The sequence below is a fragment of the Zootoca vivipara genome, chromosome 8 (assembly GCF_965207765.1).
Source record: "Zootoca vivipara chromosome 8, rZooViv2.hap1.1, whole genome shotgun sequence".
Lineage (NCBI taxonomy): Eukaryota > Metazoa > Chordata > Lepidosauria > Squamata > Lacertidae > Zootoca > Zootoca vivipara.
In genome coordinates, this window is record NC_142591.1 from 48,976,289 (window position 1) to 48,995,925 (window position 19,637).

At 41.6% G+C, this 19,637-nt stretch overlaps 1 protein-coding gene across 1 annotated transcript in view; it reads left to right on the plus strand.

Annotated features, from left to right (window-relative positions):
• SNTG1 (syntrophin gamma 1) overlaps positions 1-19,637 on the plus strand; it is a 237,163-nt gene that overhangs the window by 81,627 nt on the left and 135,899 nt on the right. Inside the window, exon 3 of the mRNA XM_060277843.2 lies at positions 2,986-3,118. The gene's annotated coding sequence lies outside the window, so the exon portion shown is untranslated. The remainder of the gene's footprint in view (positions 1-2,985; positions 3,119-19,637) is intronic.

Below are 19,637 nucleotides of genomic sequence, written 5' to 3' on the forward strand. Positions count from 1 at the left end.
ATTGATTGATTGATGTTGCTACAAGACTCAAGAGGCACTTTTTAACATTATGCCTTTATTAGTTTTTTCTTAAAGTATCTTCTTTTATGAACAGGCATCGGTTTTACACTTTATTTTATATACTCTTGTATTCTCCGTATGCTAATAAAGAAGATTGATCGATTATATTTGTAGTAAATAGTAAAGCACTTCATCTGGGTGCAGTGTTGCAGTCTCAAACCTGTCCATGACCTTTGACAGTTACAACTGACCAGGACTCCAATGGGAATGCAATGCTTTGTGCACACTGTGACCTCATATGCCCTGCTTCCACATGCAGCCTGAACAATGTGATTATGTAATCTCTTCTGATGATCAACACAGAGTATTGAAACAAATGGTCTAATAATTGGACTGGAAGCAGACAGGAGACCAGCCCTGATTGGTTTCATATATCTACAATTTTTCTTCTGGACTGCAGTTCCTCCTGTTGTCATGTCTCCCTGTCTTAGGATTATGACATGGCACATTGCTTGATCATGCCCTCATCCTTTATCACTCTGCCTATGTCAAAGCTGCATTTTGAAGGAGTTGATTTCTACATGGCAGAGGTAAAAAAAAAAATCGTCCAATCACATGGCTGGGGATGATTGAATGGGACTCAGCTGTGGAATTGGTCCCTGCTAGGATGGGAAATGCCCACTCAGTGGGAGAGACTCACACAATTGAGTCACTTAAGTGCTATCTCCCATCTGTGCTGGAGATGTTTATTGGAAAGGAATTCTCTTATGGCTAAGCTAACATTTAAGAAGCCTCTAAATGAAGAGTACTTAAGGAAGAAAAAGGGTTGATATGAATTTTCAGGGTTTTTTGGTGTTTTTAAAACAACCTATTTTAACTGGTACAGGGAGAGGAGCAAAGGGGATTTCAATAAGTGATGTAAAGGGGGGGCGGAGAGGAAGGAAGGTTTCCTCTTGCCATGAAAAAGGGAAAGCAGAAACCAAAAGCAACAAAGAACAATATCTGGGTGAAAGTCAAAGCATAAAAACTACAAAGCATACAGCAAATGAGAGGATTGATGGGATTATTGAAAGAAGCTCAAGGCACTCCAGAAATGTGGTGTAAATGGAGCAAAAGGAGATAATGAACATCAAATAGCTAAGTACAGAACATCTTTCTTAAAGGCTTTTGGGGGCCAGTTGGTGTTAGAGGAATGATAGGCCCTTTTGGAGCTACACGTGGGAAATCGCCAAGGGTTGAAGCTGCTGTATTATACTATAAAGTAGGGAATGAAAGAAGTTCTTCTTCCTCTTTTGACATGGGAAAGTAAATAAAGGCTGGATTTTAATAAAATAATATTTTTAACTTTTTGGATTGGTTTTGTTCATTTGCAAATTTCCTCAGGCCAAGCAACAAAATATGGACAATATATTGGCATGTGTACAAAGGCGACATAGGATTGCTGGAAAACACTACAAAGCAGTGCAGAAATAATAAAATTGTGCTTATCTAAACCAGTGGATAAATGATACATGAAGCCATGATGCACAATATAGACAGATTGCAATATGTGGCCTGTCTTTAAATTTTCCAACATTGTGTTACACAAACAAAAATAAGTACTGAATAAACCATGCTGGCATTTCTTCATTTATCCCTAACATTCCAAAAACAGTTCTTAAATAAATTACTAGAACTTCACACCAAATTTTCTAATAAGAATTTTAGTTGCTGCAAAGTTGTCTTACTACAGATGGTGCTAGAATTAAGGATAGCTGGAGATGCTACAAGGTCAAAGTGAAAACAAGTCATTATGAGAGGCTTCATTTTGCTACCCTTAGGGCCATTTCACACATGGATATGCTTCTCTTTATTTCACAGGGTTGTAATTCAGAGAATCCTCTGTGCTCTTTACAAGGAAGCATTCTAGCTCCCCCCCTTCAAGAGGTAGGCTTCACACTCCCCAAAATTACCCCTGCAGGCAAGCTTGAAGGTGCAAATGGCTGTTGTCTGGAGGAATTGCTGCCCATTTCTTGATGTATAAGTGGAGTTGGTTTCTATTACTACACAGCAGTGGGGTTAGAGCTCACCCACAGTACACAGTGGCATGCTGTTGAAAACATAACTTTTCACCATTGAAAAGTGTTGTGCTTGAAGTGATTCCTAGTGATAATGAAATCTCAGTCTGTAGCTTCAACGAGGTTTCCTCTTCCATATTTTAATTATGAAACATATCAAGAATGCCTTAATGGCTGCTGAAGTCTAGGCGGCGATGTTAAGCGTTCATACAAAGGGAAACAAATGCAATAAAGTCAGTGCAGTAGAAACTGGATTCTAAAAGAACTTATTTAAAACAAAAGAAATTAATCTCATCTGCTAATAGCAGTCTTGGCCTTCAGTGCCAGATGATGATCTTCAACTCCCAGCTCTGTTTTTGCCCAAGCCTTTAATGTGCAAATCAGATCAGCACGTAGGGAAGGCACAGGTGAAAAGGTGCAGGAAGTACAGAGGTATAATAGACACCTGGCTAAGCACAAGCTAAGACATTGATCCAACAATCAATGCACTCCCTGCACATTTTCTTTTTGAAGAGTGGAGCGGTCATATCACCTCCCATTCCTCCTCAGGCTCTCACCATCCTCTCCATGGCATCTCCATGGGACTCGTGACACTAGCAGTTTTATGAATATTTTCGAGGCACTTTAGAACCATTTATTGGAAGAATTTTTTAAGAGCTCCTTGTTGCTTGTTGATGCATGCTTCTTATAATGGCAATTCAGATACACTGGAAAATTTCTAGTATAACCTTTACTGAAAGAGAATATGTGATGGAAAAAATACGTGCAGCCATTATTTAGTTGCAAAGCAGAATACTATATTTGTCCCATATACTGTCTGCCAGCTCCTCTGGTTTTCCTGCAGTCTTTGTTTTAGGTTGCATGCCTCTGATTAAGCACACTAGAACTCTTTCAGGCTCTGACTTTACTGGCTTCCTTCTGTTCACAGTGGCAATTAAAGTCGGCTGTGACATTTTGGGTATCGGCAAGGGGAGCCTTGGTTTCTGGGACTGGAAGTAGAGGCTTGTCAATGTCACTACTTGCCCTTGGAACTCACTTCTCTTCATCCAAGGAAGTGTTTGGTGAGTTATATTGATTTTTCTCCTAATGTCTACTGATTTAATTGATGTTTATCCTGCCTTATTTTCATGTTGTTTTTTTAAAAAAATATGTATCTTATTGCTGTTTTATACTTTTTTTTACTTGTGCATTGAGCATTAATTGGTCAAAAGGCAAGACTGATATTTAACCAATAAATTATAACAAAATGTTCAGTCACAATTTGGAATAAGCATTCATTTGTCACTAGAGATGTGAAAGGAAGCAGTGTTGGGGTTTTGATGAACTTGTAAAAATTCAGAGGGAGATCAACCCCTTGTGGATTTTTAGCTGGCATCTTTTTGGGATTTGCCTGGTATCTTCTATCACCATGTTGCTCTTTAGACCAAACTGCAACTACAACAATTTATTTAAAAGAAAAACAATGCTTGCTTGCTTGAATTATTCTTTGCTGTATTTATGCCTTTTCTTTTATGGATGCCAGTTGGATTCTTGGAAATATCACTGACCTCAAGCTGTTGCAGTCTTGAGTCATCGACAGAACTGTGGAGAGTCTTGGGAGAATGTGTATATGTGTGTGGCTCTGTGTGTATGAGTGCTGCAACAACAATGCGAAGCTTATGGTGTGGCCTTTGGAATTCAATTCATTTTAAGAAGCCTTAGGGAGATAACTGCTTCCTGAATAGCCTCCAGCAGGTACCATTAAGTTTTGAGCAATTGTGCTAACCAGCCAGTCAAGAGTCACAGTTTATTCCCACCCCCACACAATTAATCCTAAAATAAAGACTTACACTGAAAGAAAGAGCAGGAAATCTGAAAGAAAATCTAAATTAAACACTGATAAAGATGAATGAGTGGTATGTGTAATCCCTAGCTGATAACAACCCAGAAGCAGTATTCCATGGGAATTGTCCAAGTGATACAATGCTGTACAGAAATCAAATAGAGACTAGGAATAATTCTACTCCTTCTCCCTTCACAATTTCTACACAAATAACAGGATCACAGAATTTTTGAATTGGAAGGGATCCCAAGGGTCATCTAGTCCAACCCCTTGCAATGCAGGAATCTTAGCTAAAGTATCCATGACAGATGGCCATCCAACCTCTGCTTGAAAACCTCTGGTGAAGGAAAGTCCACCACCTTCTGAAGTAGTCTATTCCACGGTCAAACAACTCTTACCACCAGAAAGTTCTTCCTAATATTTAGTTGGAATCTCCTTTCTTGTAATTTGAATCTATTGGTTCAGGTCTTACCCTGTGGAGCAGCAGAAAACAAGCTTGTTCCATCTTCCATGTGACAACCCTTCAGATATTTGAAGATGACACTTTTATTTACAGTCTTTAGTGTGTAGCAGTTACTTAATACACTGTGATAATTGTACTTGGTGCAAATGAAATGCACAGATATAACACATTTACTTAAATAAGGTGTGCTTATTTAAGTAAATGCTTTCATTTGCTTAAATCTAATCTCCTGAGTACCAAATGCCAGTAGATAACTGTCGAAAGGAAGGGACTGCCACAACTCCTGTATTTATCCAATTTACACTCTGCTCTATTGCTGACTTTAAAATGTATTACGTAGGTAAATATATGCCGTTGGCATACATCTGTCTTGGGAGACAATGAAAGACTGCAACTTTGGGGGTAAAGTCAAACCATTGGAAAGCTACAGCACCAGCTGTGGCTGTAGAGACCAATATGGGAGAGACATGCTTTATTGCAGGTGGGGCAGATGAAGGCATCTGGTTTTGCTGCTAAGGTGCACCATGGCGTTCCTTCTCTCTGCACTCCTTCCAGCAGTCCTTCCTCCTCTGGTCCCTGCTATGGATCCATGACCTGTCTGTCTGTTTCTAGGCACTGTGATAATCTGCAAGGGATTTTCATGCAATGAGATTAATGTTGCCAGCCTTCATGTCACGTTTGCTGACATCTTTGTAACACAGAGGTGGTCTGTCAACAGGCCTAGTGCCTGAAGCCAGCTCTGTGTAGAGCACACCCTTGAGGATCCTGCCATCTTGCATTCTATGTACATGACCAAAACAGTGTAGATGATGCTGAGACAGAAGTGTGAACATGCTGGGGATGTGGGCTTGCGGAGAGCACATCTTCGTTTGGTCAGACCTCTGTCCTGCCATGTGATGCCCAAAATCTTCCTGACACAGCACATATGTAAAGCATTGAGGCATTGCTCCTGGCAGATGTAAGTTGTCCATGACTCATTTCCATAAAACAGTGTGCTCAGCACGCAGACCTTCATCTTGGTATCAGCCATTTGCATCACATTCTGCCATACTCCTTTGGAGAGGCAAGCCATTGCCATAGTTGCCTTGCTAATATGCTTGTCCAGCTCAGTGTCAATGGAAAGGTTACTGGTTATTGTGTGACCGCAGCTGCATGCTGACAACTTCTAGGGGCCACAGGTGAGAGTGCAGGGTGGGGGGACCAAAGGTGGATGAACTACTTCCAAGGGAGTATGACATGTCCCCATCAGAGGTACTGTTGTTGTTTGTTGTTGTTGTTTAGTCGTTTAGTCATGTCCGACTCTTCATGACCCCATGGACCATAGCACGCCAGGCACTCCTGTCTTCCACTGCCTCCCGCAGTTTGGTCAAACTTATGTTCGTATCAGAGGTACTGCCCCTCCCCAAACACACCATACTAATATAATATAGGGAAAAGACTGCCTTTGTGAAACCCTGGAAAGCTGCTGTCAGTCAGTCAGCAGTGTTGGCACTTACCTGACCTCCCATCATAGGCAATGCTGTGGCTTACCAGGAAGGAGAGGTGGCAGCAGGGTCAGCAGGGTGCAAATCCACCCACAGAGCCAAACTGGTGTTCTCACACCAGCACACTGACCTTTCTACTGCCTCCCTCTCTCCCTCCCAGTAATCCACAGTGATGGGGATGGGAAGTCAGGTAAGTGCTGATGCCCCACAGACCACTATTGCAGTCTGTGAAGAAAGTACTGAGGTGGATGGACCAATGTTCTGACTTAGTATAAGGCAGGTTCCTTGTGTTCCTAAAACCCACCTGTGTGAAGGGCTTATTGTCACAACAGCCAGCCAGTCATGAAGCCAAAGCTGCATTCCATCCAACCCAACATCTTGTCTGTGCAGAGTGCGGATTGGCTGGCATTCATGGTGGTCACAAAGATACTACGGTACTTTACTTGCTCAGGCTTCATGCAGGCACAGTCTGATTGCTTGGGGAAAGCCCTGGGGAGAAGGGGACTTAAACTGCTGTAAGGAGGTGGGGACTTTCAGTCTCGCAACTGATCCATGGGGCAAGACCTACTGGGGATAAGCTGCTGTGCTCATTAGGGCTGGCACTCATACAGATCTGTGAAGATTGTGTTTTTGCTAACTCTGAACAGTGTGATTTACAGCTGGCTCACTCGTTGACACCTGTTCCTGCTCTTTGAAGGCTATATTTTGTCTCAGATCTTTGCCTCTGCTAGCTTTTCTCCTTTCTTCATAGAACCTTTCCACATTTTAAATTCAATTTTTATATTTATTCACTTTATAAGTTTCCCTTCCTCCCAGTGAAGCCTAGGGTGGCATGAAGGTTCAGCTTCCAGTGTAATTCATTCTCAAACCACCCTCCCCTCTTGCCTTTCTGCATTATCAGTGGATGAGAGTTTTGTTTTCTGTGTCATCCCTGGAGGATTCCCATGGCTTCACAAGATGCTCACAAAGGAGAGAAATATGCTGAGCAAAATCTGCATTTCACCCATATGAGTTTTCTTAAATGACACAGGAAATGATGTGGATTTCATTCTGTTTTCAGATGATCCAGTAACTCACAAACATAATAGCATCACAAATTACTTCTCTGCAGTTGGCATCTAGCTTACATCTCCTTACACATCTTTGCTGTCTATTTCATTTCTATATTTCATTAGGGAAAGAACTGTAGCTGTGCAGCAAACATCAGCAGGGTGGATGAATTGTGATTCCTTCTGAGTTATTTAGCAGAAAACGTCTGTTCTAGTATCTCATACCTGGCTACCCTCATCATAGTCTTTTGAGTCTTTTTGTCTTATCCCCTTAATGCCTCCTTTGTCAGTTCTGCCAAATGAATGGATCTTTGAGCCTGGTCATTAGAGTCAAGCCCAGATTCTACGTAATGGAGCCAGCTTCATCGCTCTGATCTTTCTCTCAAGCCTCAGTTCTTTCATGTGTTAAAGCAAGCTTGTGAAGCGAGCAGGCTAAGAAGCAGGAAATCCCGGTAATGGAGTGTCAAGACCATTGGAAACAAATGACCACATTTAAAAGATTAAACATGGTTCAGATTTCTCTCAGGGTTTTGTAAAAGATGGTGCAGGGCCAGTTCACTCAAAACAGGATGCAAGCAAGCAAGGCTATGGCAATGATATTGCAGGTGGACATTTGCTCAGAAGAGAGACTTCTCAGCAGTGAAGCAATATGGAAAAGATGTGGGATGATTTCTAGATGTTACAGACTCAGGGCCAAACTACATCTTGCACTTGCTTGTGTGTGTGGACTGTTAGTGCACATAGGGAGAGGAGAGTTACCCCATTCATCCCAAGCTGTGACCCCCCAAAAGAATCTCTCCCTACTTTTCAGTATGGCTATAAGAGCTTTTTAAAACAACAACAGCAATTTTTCTAAACCTTGTAGTTCTGGGCAGATTCTTTAAAAATCACAATTGCAGTTAGGGAGGAAAGGGATTAAACCTCCTGTCCCCATTGTGATCTCTAAAACAATCACAACCATCCATTTACCTTTCTTAACTATTATTATTATTATTATTATTATTATTATTATTATTATTATGCATTTAGCATAGCATAGTTTGGCCCTTATTAGTGAATTTTATGTTATGGGTGATAGACAACCAAGTTTTGAACTGAAGAATATGTTTAAGTCAGGTCCATTAATTTCAGTAGGTTTACTAGATGGCTAAAACTTAGATGACTACCACTCTAAGTTAATCATATTTGGTCCCATTTGAAATCAGTGTTGCAAGTTGGTCATGGTAATTTTAAGTGATTTCAATAGGAACTAAGTGTACCCACCATAGTTCTGGTTACAGGTAGGTAGCCGTGTTGGTCTGGATTGAAGTAAAATAAAAAAATTCCTTCTGAAGAAGTGTGCATGCACACGAAAGCTCATACCAAAATAAAAACTTAGTTGGTCTTTAAGGTGCTACTGAAGGAATTTTTTTATTTAAGTGTACCCACGTGACATACTACATTTAATGGCCTAGTTCAGTTGTCACACTAAGCCAGCCTCTTTGCTCCTCTCTGGTCTTTCTGCTGCTCTGCTGCCACTGATGATCAAGCCATGGTTTGTCAGAAAAACCATGAACCATAAACCACAGGAGAAACCTTTGTTAAAGCTTCTGGTTCATGTACAGATAGATAAGCCACCAGCCTGGATGTGGACAATGTACTATATGCCAAATTGGGCTTCAGTACAATTCAGCACCACAGCAGAATGACTTAGGACAGTGATGGCGAACCTATGACACACGTGTCATACGTGACACGCAGAGCCCTCACTGCTGCCACGCGCCCCATCGGCCCATTTGCGCTGTTGTTGTTGCCCCCCCCCATTTGTTCTCCTGCTTTGGCCCAGTTGTCTGCTTGCTTTGTTTGTTTGCTTTGTTTGCTTTGGCTCAGTTGTCTAATCTGTTAAGGTCATTTTGAAGTGTGATCCTGTCCTCTGGAGTATTAGCCACCCCTCCCAATTTGGTGTCATCTGCAAACTTGCTCAGGATGCCCTCAAGCCCATCATCCAAGTCATTGATAAAGATGTTGAATAAGACTGGGCCCAAGACAGAACCCTGTGAGTTCTTGGGAAAAGCTTCCTGCTGGTGTCAATGGAATGCTTTCCCCCTAAGCCAGGCATATCAAACCTGCGGCCCTCCAGATGTTTTGGCCTACAACTCCCATGACCCCTAGCTAGCAGGACCAGTGGTTGGGGAAGATGGGAATTGTAGTCCAAAACATCTGGAGGGCCGCAGGTTTGACATGCCTGCTAAGCGTTCTAGCCGTGTCAGAATGGGCCAGTTTCAATTCTGATCACAGTTTGGAGAGAAGAGATAAGTCTCCCCTCCCTATGTCCCACATTCCTTGTAAGGTATGCCCCCTACTTCATGACTGTGGTTAATAAAAATAATGAAGAAGTGGTGGCAAAGAACTACTCATTAAGCATAGCATGTAGTTTGGTCCCCAGTCTTGATCCAACCCTGTGGTTTTGAATCTATAATTCAGATTTCTTTCCACATGAGAGTTAATTCAGCAGGACTAATTTGTACTCCTCTTCCCCCTCTTCACACACAAGTGCTAAAGAGTCATCCAAGCACCACTATCATTTATCATGCAAAGCTTTTAATATCTCAGCCACATAATCAGAGAGGTAAACAACTAGGCAAGGGGCACTTCCAAGGGTTGATATTTGAAGTTAATAATTAACTTGCATCTTGTAAAAAAGACAAAAGGAACAGAAAGAACCTTTTGGCACTTAGCATATATGCACTTCCTCACTTGACTGATGCTAGAATAATTACAAGGAATGCCATCACTCTTTCTGCAGAGAAACTTGTCAGTTTCATATATGTGAGCAAAGGAAATATACTGTCGTACCTTGGTTCTCGAACACCTTGTGACTCAAATGTTTTGGCTCCCGAATGCCACAAACCCAGAAGTAAGTGTTCCAGTTTGCAAACGTTTTCTGACTGTGTACAAGAAGCTCCTGTAGCCAATTGGAAGCTGTGCCTTGGTTTTTGAACGTTTTCGGAAGTTGAATGGACTTCCGGAATGGATTCCATTCAAGAACCAAGGTAAGACTGCATAGGTAAATACCTAACTGGATTGCTGTAATGTGCTCTATGCAGGGCTACCCTTTAACATAACTTGGAAGCTGCAACTAGTCTAGAATATGAACGGCAGAACATTGAGTGGTACAACCAGATGGGACCACAAGACACCAGTCCTGAATAATGTGTGTTGCACTGGCCAACATGCTTCCAGGCCCAGTCAGAGTGCTAACACTGACACATAAAGCTCTGAACAACTACCGTAGCTGAATGAATAGCTGAATGAACCAGTGGCGAAACTGCATGCTCCAGTACCGGGGGCGGAGAGCAGGCGGAGGCGCTCCACCTGCAGGGGTGTGGCCCACCGCCTGTGGGGGTGTGGCTCCTGGCATGCGTGGGGAGGGGGTGCGCACCGCATGTCCGGGGGGGCGCCGTGATGGCACCCTACCGGAATAGTGGTGCGAGGGGCGGTCCACTCCCTCTGCACATCCGTGCAGGTGGGATACCAGTGGAATGAATATCTTATTCTCTTCTAACCTGGTTATGTATTAAGATCAAATGGGGAGGCTGTTTATGTGGTTCCACAGGCAAGGGGAGTGAATGGTGTGGTGTGAGAAAGGCTTAATCTTAAAACTGGTTTATGGTAGGTGTTTGGTATCTTGATGTAACCTGCCCTGGCAGTAGTCTGGTGGATGGTGGGTTTATAAATTGAAATATAAATTTAAAAAAACCCCACTGTCACAGTGAGTAAATGCTTCCAAGAGCTTTTTTTAAAAGAGGGGGGGAAAGACACAAAATTGGATTCAGCATAATTCAGCTCCACTTCCTAATTTACCAGTTGTTAAGTTATAATGCAAGGTCTAATATATTTTAATATAATTTCCCAGGCATAATTACTGTGTATAGGCATGCATGAAATATTACCCACTATAATATGTAAATACACTTAAATTTAATTAGTTAATTTGGTTGAATTCCAGACAGTTCATCAGCTAAAACATATTTAATTGGTTGGCAACTCTAGTACTTAAGCTTTTGTATGCTTAAGTTTAAACAAATTTATGGTTTAAAAGAGTGGCTTATTTAACCTTGTAAGTCAGCAATTCCTTCACCTATCTTGACATGACATTTTAGAGTAGTGCACTCATATTATCCACTTAGTAAAATCTACCGTGGAAGCTAAATATCCATAGTAGCCATAAGACTGGGTGATTGACAGACAAGTCCAAACTCCATTCAGTTGTGCTGGAGGGAATTTGGATGAGGTGGAGGTGTCCCTCCCCTCCCCCCCAGCTCCACCAGCTTCAAATGGTCATGTCTCAAGATATTGGATTTGCTTAATCAATGGAGGTTTATGAGGTAGACACATAAGAAAAAATGACGTATGCTACACTAAAAGTCCAGAGCTGGGAAATGTTAGCATTATCGGTGATTGCTGACAAGCATCTACAGCACATAATGCCAATTTTGAATGTTGGCCTTTATTTTTAACAGGAATATATATAAAGTACAGTTTGAGCCAGATGCATTCATTCATTCAATTTATATCCCATCCTTTCTCTCAATGGCAGCAAACCCATCAACAAGGCATATATGTGTGTGTGTGTATCTAAAACAGTTGAAAACAGTTCTAAAAACAGTGAAGAGGGTGGCAGGCACACATCACCAGGGAGGGCAATCTACAAACCACCACTGAAAAGGCCCTACAGGTCAATGCCAGCCAAGCAGCCTTTGTTTCAAACCATTCAGATAACCAGGCATTTAACTAAAGCAGTCATTTTAACTGAGATTAATATTAATAACTATTCCATGTGAGAAACAAAACAGATTTGTTGCTTTGTTTTGAGTACTGAAACTGCAACAATGTGGTATTGGGCAACGTGAGGAGAAGCAGCCAACGGCCAATTGCTTATGTCGATTTATTTTGCTTGATTGATTGTGACAGGGAGGGGATGCTAGTGGATTCCCCCCCCCCTGAAGGCTGTAGTACAGTTTGTACTTAGTGACAGGATCCTGACTAAATGAACCAGTTATCTTGCCCAGTATGGCAATTCCTGTGTTTAATAATGAAGTTTTCAATTGGTTGCTTATCTCAAGAGCCATATGGTTTGGAGGTAGGGAAATTATTCATGGAGAAAGACACATGGAGAAAGCTTAAATAAGATTGCTACTCTGCTAGCTAATTTCCTGTGTCACTTGGTAAAGGAGATGAAAACTCCTAGCTAGCTTGCCGAAGTGTGGGTGGAACCACCCTTGAATGCATCAGAGCCACTTCTGTTGCAATAAATAAATAAAAAAGATAAAATCCCAAGCAGGATTCCTTCCGACAAATGCTGCGGTCTGTGTTGGAAAAGAAAATTAAATGAAAGATGGATGACTGAAACTAATATGGCACTTTCACCTCCAGGGCATAGTACCAATTGTACGAGGTGTCCTGTACTGTAATTAAAAGCACAGACAACATCTCGGTGAATGGAAAAAAGAATTGTGTTTTTAGGGCAAGTATTATTGTACGTGTACCTCTTTGCTAAAGTTAGAATGCGGAGTCAGAATTCACTTTTGAACATTACTGTCATCAAGAGTGCTGCTTTTTAAAGAATTTACTTAAATGTGTGGTGTAGTTGGGAACCTAGGGACGCTTCGTGCACTCCATGGGGTGACTGATAGACTTATTATTTATTATATTTGAACAATGCAACTAACACTAAATGAAAGCCAAAATAAAAACAAGGCTGAGCTGGGGTTGGGGACTTAATGCTGGCTGAGCCAGCTAACTAGAGATCCACTGTATCCTAAGTTGATCATCCTGGAGGATCTTGTTATAGGATTGCCCTGTGAGTTACTTCAGCATTAACACCATTGCTCAATCAAATACAGAACGTGCTCTACAAAATAAACTGAGTCCCCCCTGTTTTTTAAAAAAAAACAAAAAACAAAACTTGGATCCTTTCTGAGTTAATCCGTGGAGCATTTAGCACAGCTCACCCTTTCCTATTAGCTGATGATGTTTAGTTGAAAACAAAATAATACTTTTGTTAAACCTCTTTGCAGTTTCCCTTTCAGTATGAAATCTTTTTAATCTTCTAGTCAGATTCAGATACCAAAGTTTCTGCTGACCAGAAGATACATTGCTCTTGAATGTGCGATTCTAACATCACTGGAAATAAGAGAATAGTTGTTCTTCCAACATACTGAATCCAAACCTAAAAGCTTTGATAGCTCTCAAAAACACTTTGAACCTGATTGAGTTGGATTACTTAAGAACACCTTGTAAGCACTGGCACAGTGAGTATAATAATAATTATAATAATAATAATTTATTATTTATACCCCGCCCATCTGGCCGGGTTCCCCCAGCCACTCTGGGCGGCTTCCAACAAAACAGAAATTCTAAAATACAGAAATCCATCAAACATTAAAATACAGAAATCCATCAAACATTAAAAGCTTCCCTAAACAGGGCTGCCTTGAGATGCCTTCTAAAGGTCTGGTAATTATTCTCTTTGACCTCTAGTGGGAGGGCATTCCACAGGGTGGGTGCCACTACCGAGAAGGCCCTCTGCCTGGTTCCCTGTAACTTGGCTTCTCGTAGTGAGGGAACCGCCAGAAGGCCCTCGGAGCTGGACCTCAGTGTCCAGGCAGAACGATGGGGGTGGAGACGCTCCTTCAGGTATACTGGACCAAGGCCGTTTGCCGGGGTTCTGAGTGTAGACCATGTAAGCAGGAACAGAAATTCAGACTACAAAAGGGGGAAAGGTGCAACTTAGGCTTGTTAAGCGCAAAACAAGGCAAATTCCCACAAGGCTTCAGTCATAACAAATCAAAATAATTGTCACAAGGCTTTGGCCACAGTAGTAGATATTATTACTGTTCAAAGATGGCTCCCTGCAGCTGAACTGCTTATTCGTTTTATTCATTTAGCAAAATGTACCTTTGTTTTATAACGCCCCTTTCTATCTTCCATCTTCTCTGCTTGCAAAAGTTGGCCAATAACTCCCTGATATGCTTACATTATTTATCTGAAACCTACCTGGTGCGATACCTGCATAAAATGTATTTGTAAGCATCTGGGTGAAAGCGCAAGGCTCCCTTAAAAGATGGAACAAAGCTGTGATTTTTAGCTTATTTTGTTATTACTCATTTGTTACCCAGGTTGAACATCCCCCCATTGTTCTCTTGGCATCTACCCCATATATATCACACTTCTTCCTTTGTTTCCTTCAAATTCTGCTGTCTCCGCATGACCTTTCTTAATTTTCTTCCAATTCCAATTGCTCAGCTCTCCAATCTAGACATGAAGTTGCAGATTCTACCCATCTCTCTGTTTTTGTTAACCACAAACGTAAGCATAAACTTCATAGAGATTCAGAGCAAAGCTTTGCTCATGTCAAAAGTTTTGCTCATGTCAGGCCACCATGACCATGCCTTCACGGTGTCTGAGGTAGATATTGAATTTGTAATTCTCCTTCCTATAAACTTCAAATTCAGTGATGTTTGCATAAAACCCAACCAATCACATATTCAGTGTGCTGAACTACATACTCAGAAATATGTTATCTATCCACCCTGGGCCTTTAAGGCAAAGGATTTCATTTTGTCTCCATCTTGTTTCCCATGCTGTTCAGAATGTAGATAAAGCTGCTGGGTAAGGAGACTAGGCTATCGTAAATGTGCATATGATACCCAGATGTACCATAGTTAGTTCTTTATTAAATTTCTATACTGCCCATTATCTGAGGATCACAGGGTGGTTTTTGTTTACATTTTCTAATTCCGGTGAGGTAGGAAGTTCTAAATTGGTATTTGATGCCAGTTTTAAAGTGGATGAGGGTGAAAACACTGATGCCTAATTCAGACAAGGAGGAGGCACTATTGTTTAAGGGTTGTGGCAGTCTTGGGAATAGCTGTTTGACCGGTTAAGATGGAGTTGCACACCTCCTTGACAATCACATTTGCAACTTTCAAAAACACCCACACTTAGTCTAGATGGCCAGGTCACTGGGCTGCACTGCTTACCAGTCTCGGCACAGCTGGTTTGTCAGACGTGTTGGAGAAGCTGGAGAAGCTGGTGGACATCTCTATGATACCTGACTCAATCACCCGAAGATTGGATTTCTTGTTTAATTCAAGCCTGGAATTAATCTGGCATGCAGTGGAAGAGGTATTAGGGAGAAGCATTCTTTCCCATTGTTCATTCCCAGTTTCCTAAACCATGGTTTATATGCATGGTTGATAAGATTGTCTGAACTTGAGCCAATGTGCAGTTAAGTACTTTTCTAAACATGGTTAGGATCAGGAAGCTTGTGTTTCATGTCACAATTAGCTGCAAGTGTTGAGACGGAGATGTCTGGCTTGATGATAGGTTCTCTCAGTTTCACAATTCAGGGGTTTTTCTTTGCAGACTAGCTTTATGGTTGAAGTCTTGAAACTGGAAGAGGGCTGCCCAATGGCAGATGCTTAACTGACCTCTCACCATCTTCTTATTAAATTAACTGCATTCACAGGATTGTAAATTTATGTTATTCCTCCTTGTTATGTTTTACGGTAAATATCAGCGTCTAAAGGCTATGAGACAGTCAGTGAGAAGAAAAAGCCATTTTCAGCCTTAGCATCATGTTTTATTCTCTTCTTAAAAGAGACATTTTGAAAATAAAATATTTTGTGGCATGCACAGAAGAAAACCACAGCCAGTGACTAGGCAGTGATTTTACCTATGAGCTGGTGGGGAATGGTGGGGTTTGAGGAAACAGTGCAAACCACAAGGAAAGATCATAGAATCATAGAGTTGGAAGAGAACCCAAGGGCCATCGTAGTCCAGCCCCCTGCAATGTAGGAATCACTGACAGATGACCATTCATCCTTGGTTTAAAAACCTTAAAAGAAGTATCATCCACCACCTTCCGAATGATACAGACTAGTTTGTGTGTTCCTTAAATAACAGGTTATCTTTCTAGGTAGCTTTTCAGAGTCTGTGCAGTTCTGTTGCGTGTGTATTTTTTAATTTAAATGGTCAGGTATTTCTTCACAAAGATAATGCCACCCTGGCATTGTTGGTTTAAAACTATCAAAAATATTCTATGATGATGTCTTGTTACATTCTCTGTGTATAGTTTGATGCGACATAATGAGGACATATTTTAAGGACTGTAAACTCTTTTAAAGTAAGTCTGGTAAACTCCTGATGTAACACTCTTCAACAATTTAAAACAATACACATGTGTTCCTTTTTAAAGTTTAATTAGCAGGAAATAAGTAACTGAATGAGAAGTTTTCAAGTATGTTCATAGCAGTAAAATCAACAAATGATTATATGACAGCTTAAAGACTGACAACCATATTAGCTTTTGTGGACTGGAGTCCACTTCATATTAATACATATATTTTTCTTAACTCATTTGGAGGAATAGGAACAGCTTAACCGAGTTTAAGGTCATTAAAAATCAAGGATAGACAGTTTAAGATAAGTGCATGACTCAGAAATCCCATTCTTAAGCACACCTGACATTTGCGATGGGGTTTTCTTATCATTTCCCACTCCTACTCTCCTGTATGTGAACCTTTGAGTTAAAGAAAGCCATGATGAAATGAAACAGAACTTGGATGAGAGAAGGACAGCACTGTTGGACTATTAATTAGGCATCTAGCAAGTATTGAGTACAGGAGTGCTCAACTGTGCCAGCACCTTAGCTTGAATTGCTGCTGTGACCCAAGCTCAGTTCTGCTCACACTTGTCTAGTCCTTCTCTGCAAGCTGCCTCCAGGTTAGAAAAAGAGGTTGAGGAAGGGACAGTGGGGAGCAGCCAGAAGAATGTCCAAGCACAATGACACTCCATAATGGCCTATCAATCAGTCCCTTCAGTGGGGGAAAATGCTTGGAAAGTATCCTTTCCCACCTGAGGGGATGTCTCTTCTGTTCTTGGATGAAGGAGAAGGAGCAGTTAGAAGACAGTTGTGGTACCCTCTGACCATCATATCAATGCTTGAAGAAGCTCCCACCAGCATTTCTGAGCATTCAACTTTATTGCTCAACTAGTTGGCCCGGCCACGTGTTGCTGTGGTTCATCCCTGTGATTGGCCCCATCCTGTCCTGAGTCATGACCTTTCCTGCCCCTCCTCCCCCCATCCCACACCCAGGAGAGCCCCCACCTCTACTTGGCCTAGTCTGCAAAGTCGAGCCGAGATGTTGTGGAGAGGGAAGATTTCCTACCTGCAGTACCAGTGTAGCCGCCGCTAGAGGCCACTGTTGTGCAACCTCTCCTGTGCTCCCAGCATCCCCAGCTGTCTGAGTTTTGTGTTCAGGAACAGTGGGTTTTACCTTCTTTACCTGCCATAGGTGTGACATCTGTCTACGCAAACGGTATGCAAACCCTCAGATATTCGCATGTGTCGTGTCCAAATTTCAACGTAATCGGTCAAGCGGTTGTGGAGAAAGGTCATAAAACACAAACATGGACCTTTTACATTTATATATATCTATATATAGAAGTGCATGGTGTATTTGGGGGGCAAGCACAAAACTGTTTGCCCATTGCTACCATTAATATTGCTAACCGTGTGCTGCATATTCCACCATTTGGGAAAGAAATGCGGAAATGGCATTCTGCTACAATGAAGCCCCATGTGACCCAAACTGGTCACCCTTCACGGCAGATCTGAAAATTCAAAAGCTTGCAAACCGTGTTCTTACTTGTTTTAAGTGACGTGCCAATGTATTGTGTTGTCCTTGGAACATCCAAGGCAGTTACATAGTGAACTACATGCCATTTCTGTCTGGTGCAGAATGGACAGGCATATGGTTCAATTTCTTGTTTAATCGGGTAGCACTTTGACTGTTGATGCATCTGTAGATGATTTGAAGAAAACATATGCTTACGCAGATCCCTAGTTAAAAGGTCACTTGAAGGTGATAATCAAAATGTATTTAATGATAACTGTCTTGACAGAGATTTGTTTATTTATTTATTTATTTATTGGCCTCTAGAAAGCTGGTAAAAATCTAATTATGTCTATAGAATAATGCATTTTATTAAACAAATTTCTACAAAGAAATTTTACTCAATAGTATTGGGAGAGGGAGTGTTGGGCAGGTAAAAATATTTCACTGTGTTCTTGATTTAATTTTCTTTCTTCCTCTCTCTCAAAGCAATACTTGTCTAGGTTGGCTTTTATTTATATTTGTTCAATACTGTAAGGCAGGCATGGCCAAACTTGGCCCTCCAGATGTTTTGGGACTACAATTCCCATCATCCCTGACCACTGGTCCTGTTAGCTAGGGATGATGGGAGCTGTAGTCCCAAAACATCTGGAGGGCCTAATTTGGCCATGCATGCTGTAAGGAATTGATTATAGTGGAGGTGTGCAGATAGAAACCTTCAGGCTATTAACCATTTATTTTTAATTGCTATGTGATGTTCAGTCATCCTTTTCTTTATGTTCCTTTATGTCCCACCAGTAGAAAATCACTCCAGGTTGACCCATGCCTTGTGCCGAAAACTTGCGTTTTCCCATATGACCTTGTTGGCCCTGCTTGCTTGTTGCTTAGGCTTCCTGGCCTTCATCTTGTTTGTTTTCTTAGCTTATGGAGCGCACATACTTGTGTACAAAACCTCTTCCGTTGGTAGGGCTGGATCTAGACACATCAAAGAAGCATTTCAGTTTAAAGTGCTGCAAAATTAAACAGGGAGAACAGGCAGAGAAAAAAAACGGGACTCCACATCGCCATCGGATAGCACAATGTTATATTGCATATACAATGCACATAAAACACTTTTCCTTTACCCATCTAGCTGAGTCCTAGGTGTTTTGTTTTCCTCTGCCAAACAGATGCTGTTCTTTTCTCTGTCAAAAGTTCATGAATTTTCGTCATTCTGTGGCTCTTTCCCTCAGCAATTAGGTTGTTTTGTTTTGTTCCCATTGTTTAGTTAATAGGGGCTGCTGGTCCTGAGTATACTTTGCCATGCCTATTATCACTCTGTCAACAAGTTGCTTCAGCCGTATTTTCCTTTATTTTTCTTCCTCAGCAGCTTTGTATTAAATGAAATGTTCTTTTCCTGTGGATGGAGACATCTTGTTGGACGGGCCATTATCTTGAATGACGTTCTGTATGAGAAAGCTATTGTGCAGTTGTGGGGAGGGGAAGGAGACATTTACCTTTTGCTTTGAGAGTAGGAGAGGGTTTCCATGTTTGATTATTACAATGGCAAAGTCTGGGGTTTAATGTGAGATTTTGGTCCACTCATGTTTTACTGTGTTGTGAAGGGGAATAAATTATTGCGTTAACTGTGAAGCTACACAGATTCTCTTGTGTGAGTTTGTCAGTGAATTTCTAAAATCGAAGGCTTGTACTCGATGCCTCCCTGGATGTGACTCCACATCCATCCACAAAATTGGAAGATATTCTATCTGACCTATAACAGTGGTTGCTTCTTATTATGGTCATATGATGAATGCTGCAACTGAGCAGAGATATTACTTCACATTTTCAGGATTGAGCCATGCATTGCAAACAGGGGCGTAGGAAGATAGGGGCGGTGGGGGCAGGCTGCCCCAAGCGGCGTGATCCAAGGGGTGCCATCGCGGCTGCCCGCCCCGCCCCCAAATGCGTGCCACGTCCCTGGGGGCAGCACGCCTGCTCTCCGCCCCCCAGTGGTGGAGCATTAAGCTCTGCCACTGATTGCAAATATGTTCTGCTGTGTTTTTGTCTATTGGTTGGAATACTTTGTTCTTTTAATTTAGAGGAAAAAGTGTTTTAGGAA